At 45.3% G+C, this 13,934-nt stretch overlaps 1 long non-coding RNA gene across 2 annotated transcripts in view; it reads right to left on the bottom strand.

Annotated features, from left to right (window-relative positions):
* Positions 1-13,482, bottom strand: part of LOC142140518 (uncharacterized) — a 33,105-nt gene extending 19,623 nt beyond the window's left edge. For both annotated transcript variants that reach the window (XR_012688524.1, XR_012688525.1), the window contains exons 1-2: positions 13,385-13,482; positions 12,363-12,454 (exon numbers count right to left, since the gene is read on the bottom strand). This is a non-coding gene — a long non-coding RNA (uncharacterized LOC142140518). The remainder of the gene's footprint in view (positions 1-12,362; positions 12,455-13,384) is intronic.
* Positions 13,483-13,934: the final 452 nt, after the last annotated feature.

The following is a 13,934-nucleotide window of genomic DNA, read 5'->3' as shown; positions in this document are numbered from 1 at the left end:
TCTGGCTGTCAAAAGTCATATTTGTCAGCAGTATCTAAAACAATTTGTAGCACTACAAGTGCTTTGGGATCAGAATGGATTCAAAGCAGTCCACATATGAGCAAAATGAGCAACCAGGTTCTGTCACCAGTCCTGATGGTAGTGTTCTCAGTACGTCATCTGGGAAAGGCGATGTCAAACTACACCGTCTTTTGAAATCATCTAAAAAACACACAGCAAAATTTTTTTTACAGTGTTGAAGCGAAAACAAAGTCTAACTGAGGAAAAGTTAACTGCCGATAAAAAAAAAAATTGCCAACATGCCATTCTACACACGCAGTGGCAAAGAGAGAATGAGGCCTTCGCCTTTCTATATTAGTGGCACTGTGGCAGATCCAAAAATGTTAGCGAGCCTACAAGTGGTGCACAACTACTGTTACGCGTCAAAGCCGAGCTGCAAGATAACAGTAAGGCATTAGAGGATAATGTTTGCTCTGAATCACAAATGACACCAATCCCTGTGGAGAGTCCATCCAACAGTGGGATGTCTAATCGTGAGTATTCTGTTAGTGTACCCATAAAGAAGGGCCCTTTCAGCAGTTCTGCTGATGTGTGCCTGAACAGCCCGAGTGTAGCCGGTGATACACCAATTGAGGATGCCACTTTGGAATTAGAAGAGGATTAGGTGGAGATTTGTGTAGGCGACGAGGGCGCTAATGATGATGTTGATGATTATGATGCAGACAGATACCAAATTGCCTTTCTCAATTTCTATTTATATTCTAGACTCTATAACGGCTGAATAGTTTTCTATTTTACTCCTAGTGGAGAGGGGGTCTGATGCAGACAGATACCAAACTACCGTGGTCCATTCATTTTTACTTTCTAATTCCACAGTCTATGCAGGCTGCTTTTTGTCTATTCAACTATGAGTGGAGGATGGGGGGGGGGGGCATAGATATCCACCAAACTACCGTGGTCCATTCATTTTTACTTTCTAATTCCACAGTCTATGCAGGCTGCTTTTTTTCTATTCAACTACAAGTGGAGGGTGGGGGGGAGAGCATAGATAGCCACCAAACTACTGTGGTCCATTCATTTTTACTTTCTAATTCCACAGTCTATGCAGGCTGCTTTTTTTCTATTCAACTAAAACCAACTTAAGCAAGAGGTACCCTGTAAATTCTTCAGAGGATGGAGGAACAGCGCAAAGCCATCCAAGCATATTGCACAAGCCATGACATTGGGAAAGGAGGGGGATGTATTTCAGTCTTGCACAGTGGGGAGTCCTTTCAGTGCTGTGCAAGGTGCTGAAACCATTTGAAGTTGTGACATGTGAGGTGAGTGCAGACTCTGATAGTTTGAGCCTAGTCATTCCTTTAATTAGACTATTGGAAAAGCAGCTTGAGAAACAGAAGGAGGAGCTGAAAGCAAGCAATTCAGCAAAGTATGTTGGCCTTGTCGATCAAGTACCTCATTCACTTCACAATGATCCTCGAGTTATTAAGATCTTGAACTCGGATCAGTACGTTTTGGCCACTGTGCTTGATCCAAGGTTTAAGACCTACATTGAGTCTTTACTTTTAAATGAGCGAGATGTGAACTGTTGCAAGGAGCTATTGCTCAGCAAGTTGGCCGCTGAATGGGGCCTCGGCTTGACTACGTGTCCTCCTTCACTTTCTCAAGCTGCTGCTGCTCGTAAAAAATTAAATTTCCAAAAAAGAAGCAGGAAAGACGCAGGGGGCAGACCAGAACAATTTAACATCTTGGCTGGTTTGAAGGATTTTTCTAAAAAATGTGTCACCTTGCCCATAACTCCATCCAATACAAGTATAAACATGCAAAGGATGGTGGAGGATTATTTTCAAGAGGTAATTGATATGGAAATGTCAGACAGTCCCTTTCCTTACTGGGAAGAAAAGCAGGCCATTTGGAAACCCATGTACAAACTTGCTTTGCAATACCTAAGCTGCCCACCCTTCAGTGTGTACTCTGAATGAGTGTTCAGCACAGCAGGGAACTTAGTCAGTGATCGCCGTAGAAGGATACTTCCTAAAAATGTGGAGAAAATGATGTTTATAAAAATGAACTACATCTTCCACGAGGAAGGCCTTCACTATCCAAGACATCCAAGCACTGACTGTTCTCTAATGGCGGATTCAAGCAGTGATGAATTGATAGTCTGTGATGATGACGTACACACTGATGAGGGTGAGGAGGAAGATCCAGATGATGACGATAACATCTTTTTAAAACTTTCTATTTAAGTCTAGGGTGCAATCTACCCCGAAAGAGGAAAGGGACTTGTGGCATTTCCATATCACGTACCGTCTTAAAAGGCTGCTATTTGGGCAATTTATCCTTAAGGGTAGGGTGTCATAGACAGAGTGACCCCAAAATGGCTTTGTCCGTTTCAATTAATTTTGGACAGTCTATAACGGCTGAAGTTTTTTGTATTTTTGACAAGTGGAGGGAGGTCTAGAGAGACCGAAACCAAACTGCCTTTGTCCATTTCTTTACATATTTAACTATAAGTGTAGGGTTAATATATATCCAAAGACGATGGCTGCATTGCCAATATGCATAGATGGAGAGGAAGACAATCTGGTTTGTGTGTAGAGCTAATGAAGGCCTACCTACCATGAATTAAACTGTTTTTTTTTTATAATTTATTAGCTTTACAATTACATTACTTATCCAAGAAACAGGTGGAGCACTAAATTTGGTTATTTTAGGCCCAAAAACATTTATTTTCCAACAAAATAGCAAAACAAAACCAAAACCAAAACCAAAACACGCAATGGCGGTTTTGCAAAACCAAAACCAAAACACGACGGTAATCCAGATCCAAAACCGAATACAAAACCAAGACACGGGGGTCAGTGACCATCTCTAGTCCAGGCACACAGCAATTCTGACAGCCAACTGGTTGCTTTAGGTAAAATTGTCTGCAAATCGCTACATGCATTGGTCCAAAATGACTGCCAATCAAGTTCCACCATTGATCAAACAACAATCATGACGTAATTCCACAGCAGCTATTGAGCCACAGTTTATCTACCTCTGCTCTAAGCATTGCTGGAACAGTAAGATTACATGTAAATCACTTCCTCTGCATGTGCTGGCTTATTGAAGCGATAAAACAAAAATTCTTATCTGTGCAATTTAACAAAAAAAACTAGTTTACCGCTTAAAAGGGCGAGTTCTTGCAGATTACGCATGTGTGAGTGTTGGAACTATGCAATAGCTGCAGAAGTTGCAATTGTCTTGATGCAATTTAAGAACATGTGATGAATACTGTTGTTATGCACAGATAGCACCTAGAAGTTGCGGAGCCTTTTGAGCACTTTCTTATCTATGCAATGCGACAACTCTAAGGGGCGTATTCAATTGTTAGCGGTAACGCTGATAAACGAGCGCTCAAAAAATATTACCGTTTATACGGTAATATTGCACGCGAAAAGCGTTAATGCGGTAGTTTACTCGCGAAATTTTAGCTCGCCGCTCAGGGGGCAGCGAGCTTAAATTCCGCGAGTAAATACCGTATTAACGGTAAGATTTTTTGAGAGCTCGTTTATCAGCGTTACCGCTAACAATTGAATATGCCCCTAAGGGTCAGATTCAAATAGCCACGAGGTGAGGCCGTACATTATTCTTTGCTTTTTATTATGGTACAGAAATCTTGGCTAATTTTCCCTAGCATGTCTATGGGAAAGGAAAACGAGTGGAGATTTTCTGACGCAATGTGTCTGTTCCCAACTTGCGGCAAATTGAAACTGCCCCTAAGAGGTGTTTGCAAAAAAAAAAAAAAGCCTGCAGTCCATTTCCTCCCACTGGTTTACTAAACAGTGAAAGTGTCAGTTTATCATGTCATTTGTACAGCTTCAGTTTTTCTAAATATTTATTATGAAACCTTTTAAAATAATTTAGTAAGTAGTAAGAACCGTTCTGGGAAGTTTCCCAAAAATTCCCTCACGTTACCAAGAGAAAAATGATCTGATTCTGTTCAGCGGTCGTGATTTGGCAGCAGTCTGCGTTGGCTCCCATCATGTAGCCTTAATATAAACCTAATCTGTATCTAATGTAAACCGTTTTAGAGGGAGAAGAAATCACTAGTAGTTTTTTATCAAAGATACCCTGTGAGCTGTACTTACCTGTGTACTGATTTTACTATTCAAAATCTTTAGCTCACAGTGCTTCATTTCCAGACTCCTGCTGCACTGAATTTAAAAGGACGAGTGCATCAGGCTTCTCTCAACATTTTACCATATAACCCCCGAAAAAAGTTTGAGGTAGAGTTTGTGGCCTTGATATGATTCATTGTGGATTGCATCATCATGGACCTCCCCTGCTACAAAATTATTATTATTATTATTTATTTACTTATTTATAAGGCGCCACAGATCTTGTAGCACTGGATACAGAAGCAAGTCACAAATAGATGAGATAATATACATAAGTAGCACAGATGAATGTGAGTAATACTGTGGGGGACTCACACAGAATGTAGCAAAAGACGTGACGGGACAAATGAGGGAGTCAGACAATAGACAGACGTGGGACAATAGAGAGGATCCTGCTCGTGAGAGCTTTCATTCTAGAGAGAGGGGTGGTGAGAGACAGTAAGACCAACTGGGAAAAAATGGAGATGGCGGGCGAAGGAAGAGGAGGTGATGGATAAGATGGTCAGGAGATGGTAGGATAGTCGAGCTGGAAAAGGTGAGTTTTGAGTGAGCGTTTGAAGGATTGAAGGATGGGGGAGAGTCGAGTGAAGCGGGGAAGGGAAATCCATAGATTGGGGGCAGCACGGGAGAAGTCTTGCATGTGAAAATGGGAGGAGGTAATGAGAGGGAAATTAAGGCGGTAGTCAGAGGTGGAGTGGAGAGGCCAGGTGGGCATGTACCTTGAGAGAAGGTCAGGGATGTATGGGGGATAAGTGTTGGAAAGGGCTTTGTGAGCGAGAGTAAGGAATGGGATTCTGAAATGGATAGGGAGCCAATGAAGGGATTTGCACAGTGGAGAAAAGGAGGAGGAGTGATGGGAGATGAGGATGAGTCTAATATAGATGGCTGAACGTCAGAAAGGTGAGAGATAGAAAGGTCAGCAAAAAGGAGGTTGCAGACGGGAAATGATGAGTGAATGCACCAGGATTTTGGTTGCTTCCTTAGAGAGGAAGGGACAGATTTTAGTGATGTTACGAAGGAAGAAGTGGCAGGATTTGGTGAGGGACCGGATATAAGGGGCAAAGCTGGAGGCAGAGTCATGGGTGCCTTCAAGGCAGTGTACTTTGGTGACAAGTAAGAGAGATATGTTATCAACCAAGAGGGAAATATTTGGAGGATATCAACATTGGCAGGAGGAAAGATAATGAGCTCGGGTATGGAGATGAGTTTGAGGAATCGTTGCGACATCCAGGTAGTGACAGCAGAAAGATAGCTAGATACTTGAGATAGGACAGAGGGAAATAGGTCAGGGTAGGAAAGACAGATTTGTGTGACATCAGCTCAGAGATGGAATTGGAGACCAAACGATTGAATAATTACTCCAATAGAGGTTGTGTAGAGAGAGAGAGAGGAGCAGAGGGCCAAGAACAGAGACTTGTGGAACTCCAATATAAAGAGAAAGAGGGGGGAGGGAGAGTCAGATGCAGAGACGCTAAAGCAGCAGCCAGAGAGGTAGGAGGAAAACCAGGAGAGAACTGTTTTGCAAAGACGGTAAGTAAACGGTGCTGAGGATATGAGCGCGAATGACGTGTCAAAAGCAGCGGAGAGGTTGAGGAGTATGAAGAAGGAGATTTGACCTTTAGACTTAGCTGAGAGTAAGTCATTAGTTACTTTAGTGTTGGTAGATTCAATTGAGTGAAGGAGACGGGAGCCAAACTGGAGATAGCCAAAAATAGAGTGGGAAGAGAGAAAGTTGGTCAGACGATTGAAGACAATTCATTAGAGAATTATATTAGATGCAAAGAGAAGCAGAGATATAGTTGGTGATAGTTGGAGAAAGAGAGCGAGAGAGAGAAAGACAGAGAGAATGGGTCAAGGGAGGGTTTCTTGAGAATGGATGGGAAGTGTAAATGAAGGAGAGACCCGTGTGGGAGAGTGCAGCAGGGAATCAGATGGGGAGATCCACATTTCTGTAAGTGCCAGGAGACCAATGGAATAAGAGAGGAAGAGGTCATGAATGGGAGTGACCTTATTGCAAACAGTTCTTGCATTCCAGAGTGCGCAGGACAAGGGAAGGTGAGTGAGAGGAAGAATAGAAATAAGGTTGCTGAGATTGAATGTTCTGGGGGCACAGGGTGATATGTGGGGGAGGGGGGAGCGACAGGAGAGAGGGGATGGGTTGAGCATGTTGTATGGAGTAATGATGTGGGGAGGATGAATGAAACGATCCACCAATCAGTGTGCAGGAAGCCACAATATGAATTCTACAGTACACCGAGAGACACCGCGAGGAACTGAAGGAGGGGTAAGAAATGCATTTGGGTCACCCCCGGAGATCTGGAGAATGATTTTTATCACTACAAAAATTAGGGTGGGAGGGGGTTATAAAATATTACAAATGAAAGTGACTGAAGCAGTTTATATGCTGACTAAGGGTCTAAAGCTAATTAAGTTACATAGTAGTATATTTAATTGCACCATTGGGATATATAATGATATTCTCCAGATGTTAGGAACCCCTCCAGCCGGCACAACACAACCCGGAGTCTACTCTGCCAGTCAGGTGTTCACTGGAGCCCCTGATGGTGGGGACAGACTGGGCTGCAGACTGACAGAGGGTCGTGAAGTGTGTACCGGCTGGGGAGAACCCAGGCAAGAAGAGTCAGGTCCACGCAGAGGTCAAAAGGTCGGCAGCAGGTAACAGAAACGATGAGCAAGCTGAGGTCAGAGGTCACAGGCAAAGTAGCAGAACGGGTAAACGAGCCAAGGATCAGGGTCACAGGAAACACAAGCGAAGTCAAATACGAAGCCAAGGGTCATACACGGGAAGTCCAAACGTAGATACAGGAACAGGAACTGGAGCAAGCAGGTCAGCAGACTGGAGCACAGAAGCTATAACCGGCAATGAGGCAGCAGACCTCATTGCCTTAAATACAACCCATAACCAATCAGAACCTGCCCCTAGACAAGGCCACACTTGTAGGCTAATTGCCAGCACCTAGCAAGACCAATCAGGGCTTAGCACTGAAATCCACACCTGCAGGCTAATGATTGCTAATTCAGCCACAGGCTAAATCTGCCTGATTGTCCCTAGAGCGCATGCGCGCCTGGCTGCCAGGACACGGCGCTGAGGAAGCGTCCGACCGTTGCCTTGGCAATGGTCGGGAGTTGGAAGGAAATGACGTCCCGGTCGTCATGGTGACGGCCGGGACGTTGGGACCTACAGGAAGCGAGCCGCGGTGGCCGTGAGCACCGCCGCGGCTCGTGACAGTACCCCCCCCTTGAGGAGGGGTTAAGGAACCCCGACATCCCGGTTTCCTTGGAAATTTTTTAAAGAACTCCTTCGACTGTTTAGGAGCATCGAGTTGTCTCCGTGGGATCCAAGACCGTTCTTCTAACCCACGATTCCTCCACTGCACTAGGAAGTGCACCTGACCTTGCACTTTTTTGGAATCCAAGATCTTCTGAACAACGTATCTTGGTGATCTGTTTGATTTTCTCTCAGGCAAATTTGAAGACTGGATTTGAGTAGGATATAATACCGGCTTCAACAGAGAACAGTGAAATGTGTTGGGAATTCTCAATGAGCCCGGAATTCTTAACCTAAATGCAACAGAATTAACCTGCTTGATGATAAGGAACGGGCCGATGAACTTGGGACCTAACTTTTTGCAAGGCTGTCTGAGTTTAATGTTTTTTGTAGACAGCCACACTCTCTGGCCCACCTTGAAGGAGCAGATGGTACGGTGGCGATCCGAATTTTTTTTTGCGACAACTGAAGCCTGTTTCAGAGATGCCTGTACTTTCCTCCAGATAACTCTGAGATCTCTTGCAGTGGAACGGATCTCCTGGACACCAACTGGGTTAAGTGAATACAGGGAGTTAGATCTGGGGTGAAAACCATAATTGCAGAAAAACAGAGAAGTTTTAGTAGATGAATGACAGGAATTGTTAGAGGCGAATTCTGCCCAGGGTAACAAGGAAGACCAATTATCATGGAACTCTGACGTGTAGCATCGCAAAAATTTTTCCAAGGACTGGTTAACTCTTTCGGTCTGCCCATTGGACTGAGGGTGATATGCTGATGATAAACTAACCTTGATTCCGAGGAGGGTACAGAAAGATCTCCAGAATTGCGCTATGAACTGGGAACCCCGATCGGAAACTATGTCAGTAGGGAGTCCATGGAGCCGGAAAATATGTTGAATGAATAAGGCGGCCAAATCCCGAGCTGTAGGCAGTCTGGGTAAGGGAACGAAATGGGACATCTTACTGAACCGGTCTACCACGACCCAAATGGTATTGTGTCCTGCAGAAGGTGGTAGATCCACTATAAAGTCCATGGACAAGTGGGTCCATGGTTTTGCAGGTGGTGCCAAAGGAACTAACTGGCCTATTGGGCGGATCCTAGGAACTTTGTTTCTGGCACAAACCTCACATGAGAGGATATGACTCCTGACGTCAGCAGACATAGATGGCCACCAGACTGTACGGGAAAGGATTTCTAACGTCTTGAAAATTCCAGGATGCCCTGCAACCCTACTGTTATGCGCCTCTGCAATAACCGCCTTCCTTAGATGGACTGGAACAAAGAGACGTCGCTCCGGAGTAGTATCAGGGGCTAATTTCTGGAATCTCTGAAGTGTGATACTCAGATCTTGGGTCAACCCGGCATGGATTACAGAAGGGGGAATAATCGGCTCTGGGATAGTGACTGGAATGTGGTGTGCCGAGAAACTTCTGGAAAGGGCATCTGCCCGGACATTTTTGGAGCCTGGTCGGTAGGTGATCAGGAAGTTAAACCGGGTAAAGAATAACGCCCACCGGGCCTGTCTGGGATTTAAACGTTTGGCTGACTGTATATATTGTAAATTCTTGTGATCGGTAATGACAGAGATCTGATGTGAAGCACCCTCCAACCAATGCCGCCACTCCTCGAAGGCCCATTTGATTGCCAATAGTTCTCTATTACCGACATCATAGTTGGCCTCCGCTGAAGAGAACTGACGGGAGAAATAAGCACATGGGTGCAGACGATTAGTATGAGGATCCTTCTGCGATAGGATGGCACCGGCACCGATGTCAGAGGCGTCGACCTCAAGAATAAATGCCCTAGCTGGATCCGGATGTCTGAGGACCTGAGCGGAGACAAAGGCCTTTTTCAGGCTTTCGAATGAGGCTACTGCTTGGGACGACCAATTAGTTGGATCCATTCCTTTACGGGTCAGAGCGACAATGGGAGCCACAATGTCGGCAAAGTTGTGAATGAATCTCCTATAATAATTGGAGAAGCCCAGGAACCTCTGCACCGCCTTAAGATTGTTGGGTTGCACCCAATCCAGAATAGCCTGGACCTTAGCTGGATCCATGGAGAATCCCTCAGAAGAGATTACATAGCCTAAAAAGGATACTCTCTGTACCTCGAACTCACACTTTTCCAGCTTAGCGTACAGGTGGTTCTCTCGTAATTTCTGTAGAACTTGTTTGACGTGAGTCTGATGGGCGGGCAAAGATCTGGAATAGATGAGGATATCATCTAAATAGACGACCACGAAACAACCAAGGAATTCCCGAAGAACTTCATTGATCAAGTCCTGGAACACTGCAGGTGCATTACTAAGGCCAAACGGCATGACCAGATACTCGTAGTGGCCAGAGTGCGAATTGAATGCCGTCTTCCACTCATCTCCTTCTTTGATACGGATGAGATTATATGCTCCGCGAAGGTCGATTTTAGTGAAGACAGTGGCCCCTCTTAGCTGATCAAACAAAACCGAGATGAGCGGAAGGGGATAGGTGTTCTTGACTGTGATATGATTCAATCCCCGGTAGTCAATACAAGGTCTTAACCCTCCGTCTTTTTTTGATACAAAGAAGCATCCCGCTCCTACGGGAGACTTAGATGGCCTGATGAAGCCTCTCTCCAGGTTTTCATCGATATACTCCTGCATGGATTTTGTTTCTGGAGCAGAAAGGGAATACAAACGCCCCTTAGGTAACTTGGAACCAGGAATAAGTTCGATGGCACAGTCAAAGTCACGATGTGGCGGTAAGGTATCAGCAGCCTTCTTGGAGAACACGTCCCAGAATTCATGATACTGTGAGGGAAGCCGCTCCGGAATAGGCTGAATCATACGCAGAGACAGTGACAAACAAGACTGTGTACAATAAGTACTCCACTTGACAATCTCTCCTTTTACCCAGTCTATGACAGGGTTATGACAGGAAAGCCATGGGTGGCCCAAGATCATAGGAACCGACGAACAATCGATCAGGAAGAAGGTGATTGACTCAGAATGGAGAGCTCCGATCTTCAACTGTAGTGGCGGGGTCTCCCAGGAAATCTTGCCACCAGGCAACGGACCTCCGTCTAAGCCACAGACAGTAATGGCAGAGTTGAGTTTTACCATCGGAATTCCGGCAGAGCGGGCAAACCCAATATCAAGGAAGTTGCCTGCAGCTCCGCTATCAATGAAGGCCGACAGGTCCACAGAGCGAGCCCGGAAGGTGAGCTGTGCAGGGATTAATACAGCATTTTTCGGGGAGATAATTTGCAGACCTAGGTGAACTTTCCCCTCATTCCCTAGGCATGGTCTTTTCCCGACTTATTTGGGCAAGAACGGGAGAAGTGGCCTTTTACGCCACAGTATAGACATAGACCTTGAATGGAGGTGACGATGCTTCCTTTTCAGTTTTCCGCTCCTTATATCTCCTGTCAATTTTAATGGAGAGGTGCATCAGATCCTCCAGAGAACTAGGAGACGGGTATTGCACCAAAGAATCTTTAATCTGTTCAGATAGGCCGAGACGGAACTGACTCCGTAAGGCAGGGTCGTTCCATCCACTATCAGGTGACCATCTACGGAATTCAGCGCAGTATTCTTCTGCCGACCGTCGGCCTTGTTTCAAGGACCGTAGATGAGCTTCCGCGGAGGCCACTCGATCCGGGTCATCATACAGTAGACCCAGTGCCTCGAAGAAGGAGTCTACGGACTGCATGGCCGGACTGGTCTGCGGCAAAGAAAACGCCCAGGACTGGGGGTCACCCTGTAGAAGGGAAATAATAATCCCAACTCTTTGCTGCTCTGAACCGGAGGAGCGAGGTCTCATCCGAAAATAGAGCTTGCAGCTCTCCCTGAAGTTCCGAAACAGGGTTCTATTTCCGGAGAACCGATCTGGTAAGTTCATTTTGGGTTCACAGATGGGACCTGGAGTCGGTTGTGAAGCTTTTGTGGCTTCTTCTTGAACAGACATACGCTCAGCCAATCCCTGCATCATCTGATACAAGGACTCAACGTGGCCTGCTAGAGTTTGTGCTGGAGACGGTGTGGATCCACTTGCATCCATCCTAATCTTGTCTCCGTGAGTGGGCCGGTTATAATGTTAGGAACCCCTCCAGCCGGCACAACACAACCCGGAGTCTACTCTGCCAGTCAGGTGTTCACTGGAGCCCCTGATGGTGGGGACAGACTGGGCTGCAGACTGACAGAGGGTCGTGAAGTGTGTACCGGCTGGGGAGAACCCAGGCAAGAAGAGTCAGGTCCACGCAGAGGTCAAAAGGTCGGCAGCAGGTAACAGAAATGATGAGCAAGCTGAGGTCAGAGGTCACAGGCAAAGTAGCAGAACGGGTAAACGAGCCAAGGATCAGGGTCACAGGAAACACAAGCGAAGTCAAATACGAAGCCAAGGGTCATACACGGGAAGTCCAAACGTAGATACAGGAACAGGAACTGGAGCAAGCAGGTCAGCAGACTGGAGCACAGAAGCTATAACCGGCAATGAGGCAGCAGACCTCATTGCCTTAAATACAACCCATAACCAATCAGAACCTGCCCCTAGACAAGGCCACACTTGTAGGCTAATTGCCAGCACCTAGCAAGACCAATCAGGGCTTAGCACTGAAATCCACACCTGCAGGCTAATGATTGCTAATTCAGCCACAGGCTAAATCTGCCTGATTGTCCCTAGAGCGCATGCGCGCCTGGCTGCCAGGACACGGCGCTGAGGAAGCGTCCGACCGTTGCCTTGGCAATGGTCGGGAGTTGGAAGGAAATGACGTCCCGGTCGTCATGGTGACGGCCGGGACGTTGGGACCTACAGGAAGCGAGCCGCGGCGGCCGTGAGCACCGCCGCGGCTCGTGACACCAGATGGATTAAGAAAAACTAACATTGTATCCACCAAAGTGACTAGATGGCTTGCAAACTTAATAATTGTTTTACCTGTCAATTAGCTGTCCATTCAAGGCACATAACTTGGAGAGGAGGCCACGTGAAGAAAGACTTTTTACATCACGTCATTGGTGCAGCCGTTCCTAAAATGAATAGAAACGGAATTTGTGGTGGAAAAATAACATTTGGCATCCACAGCTCTTGTGCTGTATAGTACTATATAAAAATAATGCTAAATTAATGTGGCCTTTTCTACAGGACATGAGCAGTGATTGGTATGAAAATAGCCACTTCATCGGTATAACTAGACCTGTGTTGATCAAATCTAATAGTTATTTGGTTGCTATGGCTATAGCATATTTTTACAGCCTGTGCCAATATTAAATAATCCTAAACTGATCCTAAACGCTAAACTGATCACAAAGAAAGAATACCACTAGAGATCTGGAATTTGATTTTAATTCATTCATTTATTTAATGGAGTTTTTTTCCATTCATTTTGCGCTTTCAGCACCATTGAAATGGATTGTCCATTAAAATAAATGTGCCCTCTTGCCCTGGTTCTATACTTCACATTGCAGAAATCAATGGTTTCTGTGATTGAGAGATGTATGGTGATTTTGTTTTTGGAGGTTTCAGAAAGTGAAGACTTACATGTAGAGTAGGTGAATGGAAAAACGCCACATAAATCACTAAAAAATAGGAGATTTGATCAAAATCGACCTTTGGTAGATCACCCCCTTCGTGGTTTATAAGCGTGAAATGTCACACATTATTTAAATAGATATTTAATCTTAACTGTAGTTATAGTCATATTTTTAAGAATAGTTATAGTCACATTTTTAAGAACTCACATGCAATCTTCAATACAATCTGCCCCCCTCCCCAGGAGAAATCATTCCTGTCTTCACTATAATTATAATCAGCCTAGGGCGAGCCCAGTTCAGAGCTTCAAATATCTGCCACCAAAGCTGTCATTAGCAGTGTTTTGCCCACTCATGTGTGTGTTTAAATGGAAAAGTGTTTTCATTTTACAGGATAAAAGGCCTTTCTTATCTTGCATAACTTCTCACCTGCAGCCCTGGAGAGAATGTATCCTACATTCTGTCTGGTTTCTGTGTCTCTATTTCTCCTATTGGCCCTTTCTCATGCAAACGGTGAGAAATAACCTAACCTGGAATGACACAAACACAATACACAATTGTCTTCCTTCCCCTTGTCTGTAATGTAAACAGCAACAATGAGACATTTCCACCCCTTACAGCTTTAAATATCTGTCTGAGGCGGCTTCTTTGTCGCCTATTACTCACTCACTATTTGTTTTGTGTGAAATGAATCTAAAAAAAAAATCCCCATTTATATGGGCCATCCACCTAAATACACATTATATCACTGGTTAGAGACAGGGGCTGGCAGACTTCAGCCTGAGGGGCGAGAATTGCCTCAGCAGCCTATTAGGAACATTTTAAAGGGAAAACAATGCAGGTAGCCCCGTGACCAAGCCCAAGGTAGCCCTCTATGGGACTGGCTTGGGGGGCGGATGCCCCCCTGTCCCCCAACCTAGTCAGCCCCTGGTTATAGACAATATATAGTCAGTGCGCTTATGCTTACTCCATCAGCCAG

This window comes from Mixophyes fleayi, chromosome 2, assembly GCF_038048845.1.
Source record: "Mixophyes fleayi isolate aMixFle1 chromosome 2, aMixFle1.hap1, whole genome shotgun sequence".
In the NCBI taxonomy this organism is placed as follows: domain Eukaryota; kingdom Metazoa; phylum Chordata; class Amphibia; order Anura; family Limnodynastidae; genus Mixophyes; species Mixophyes fleayi.
Note: the sequence above shows the minus strand (reverse complement) of the source record. Positions and strands in the feature narration are given on the sequence as shown.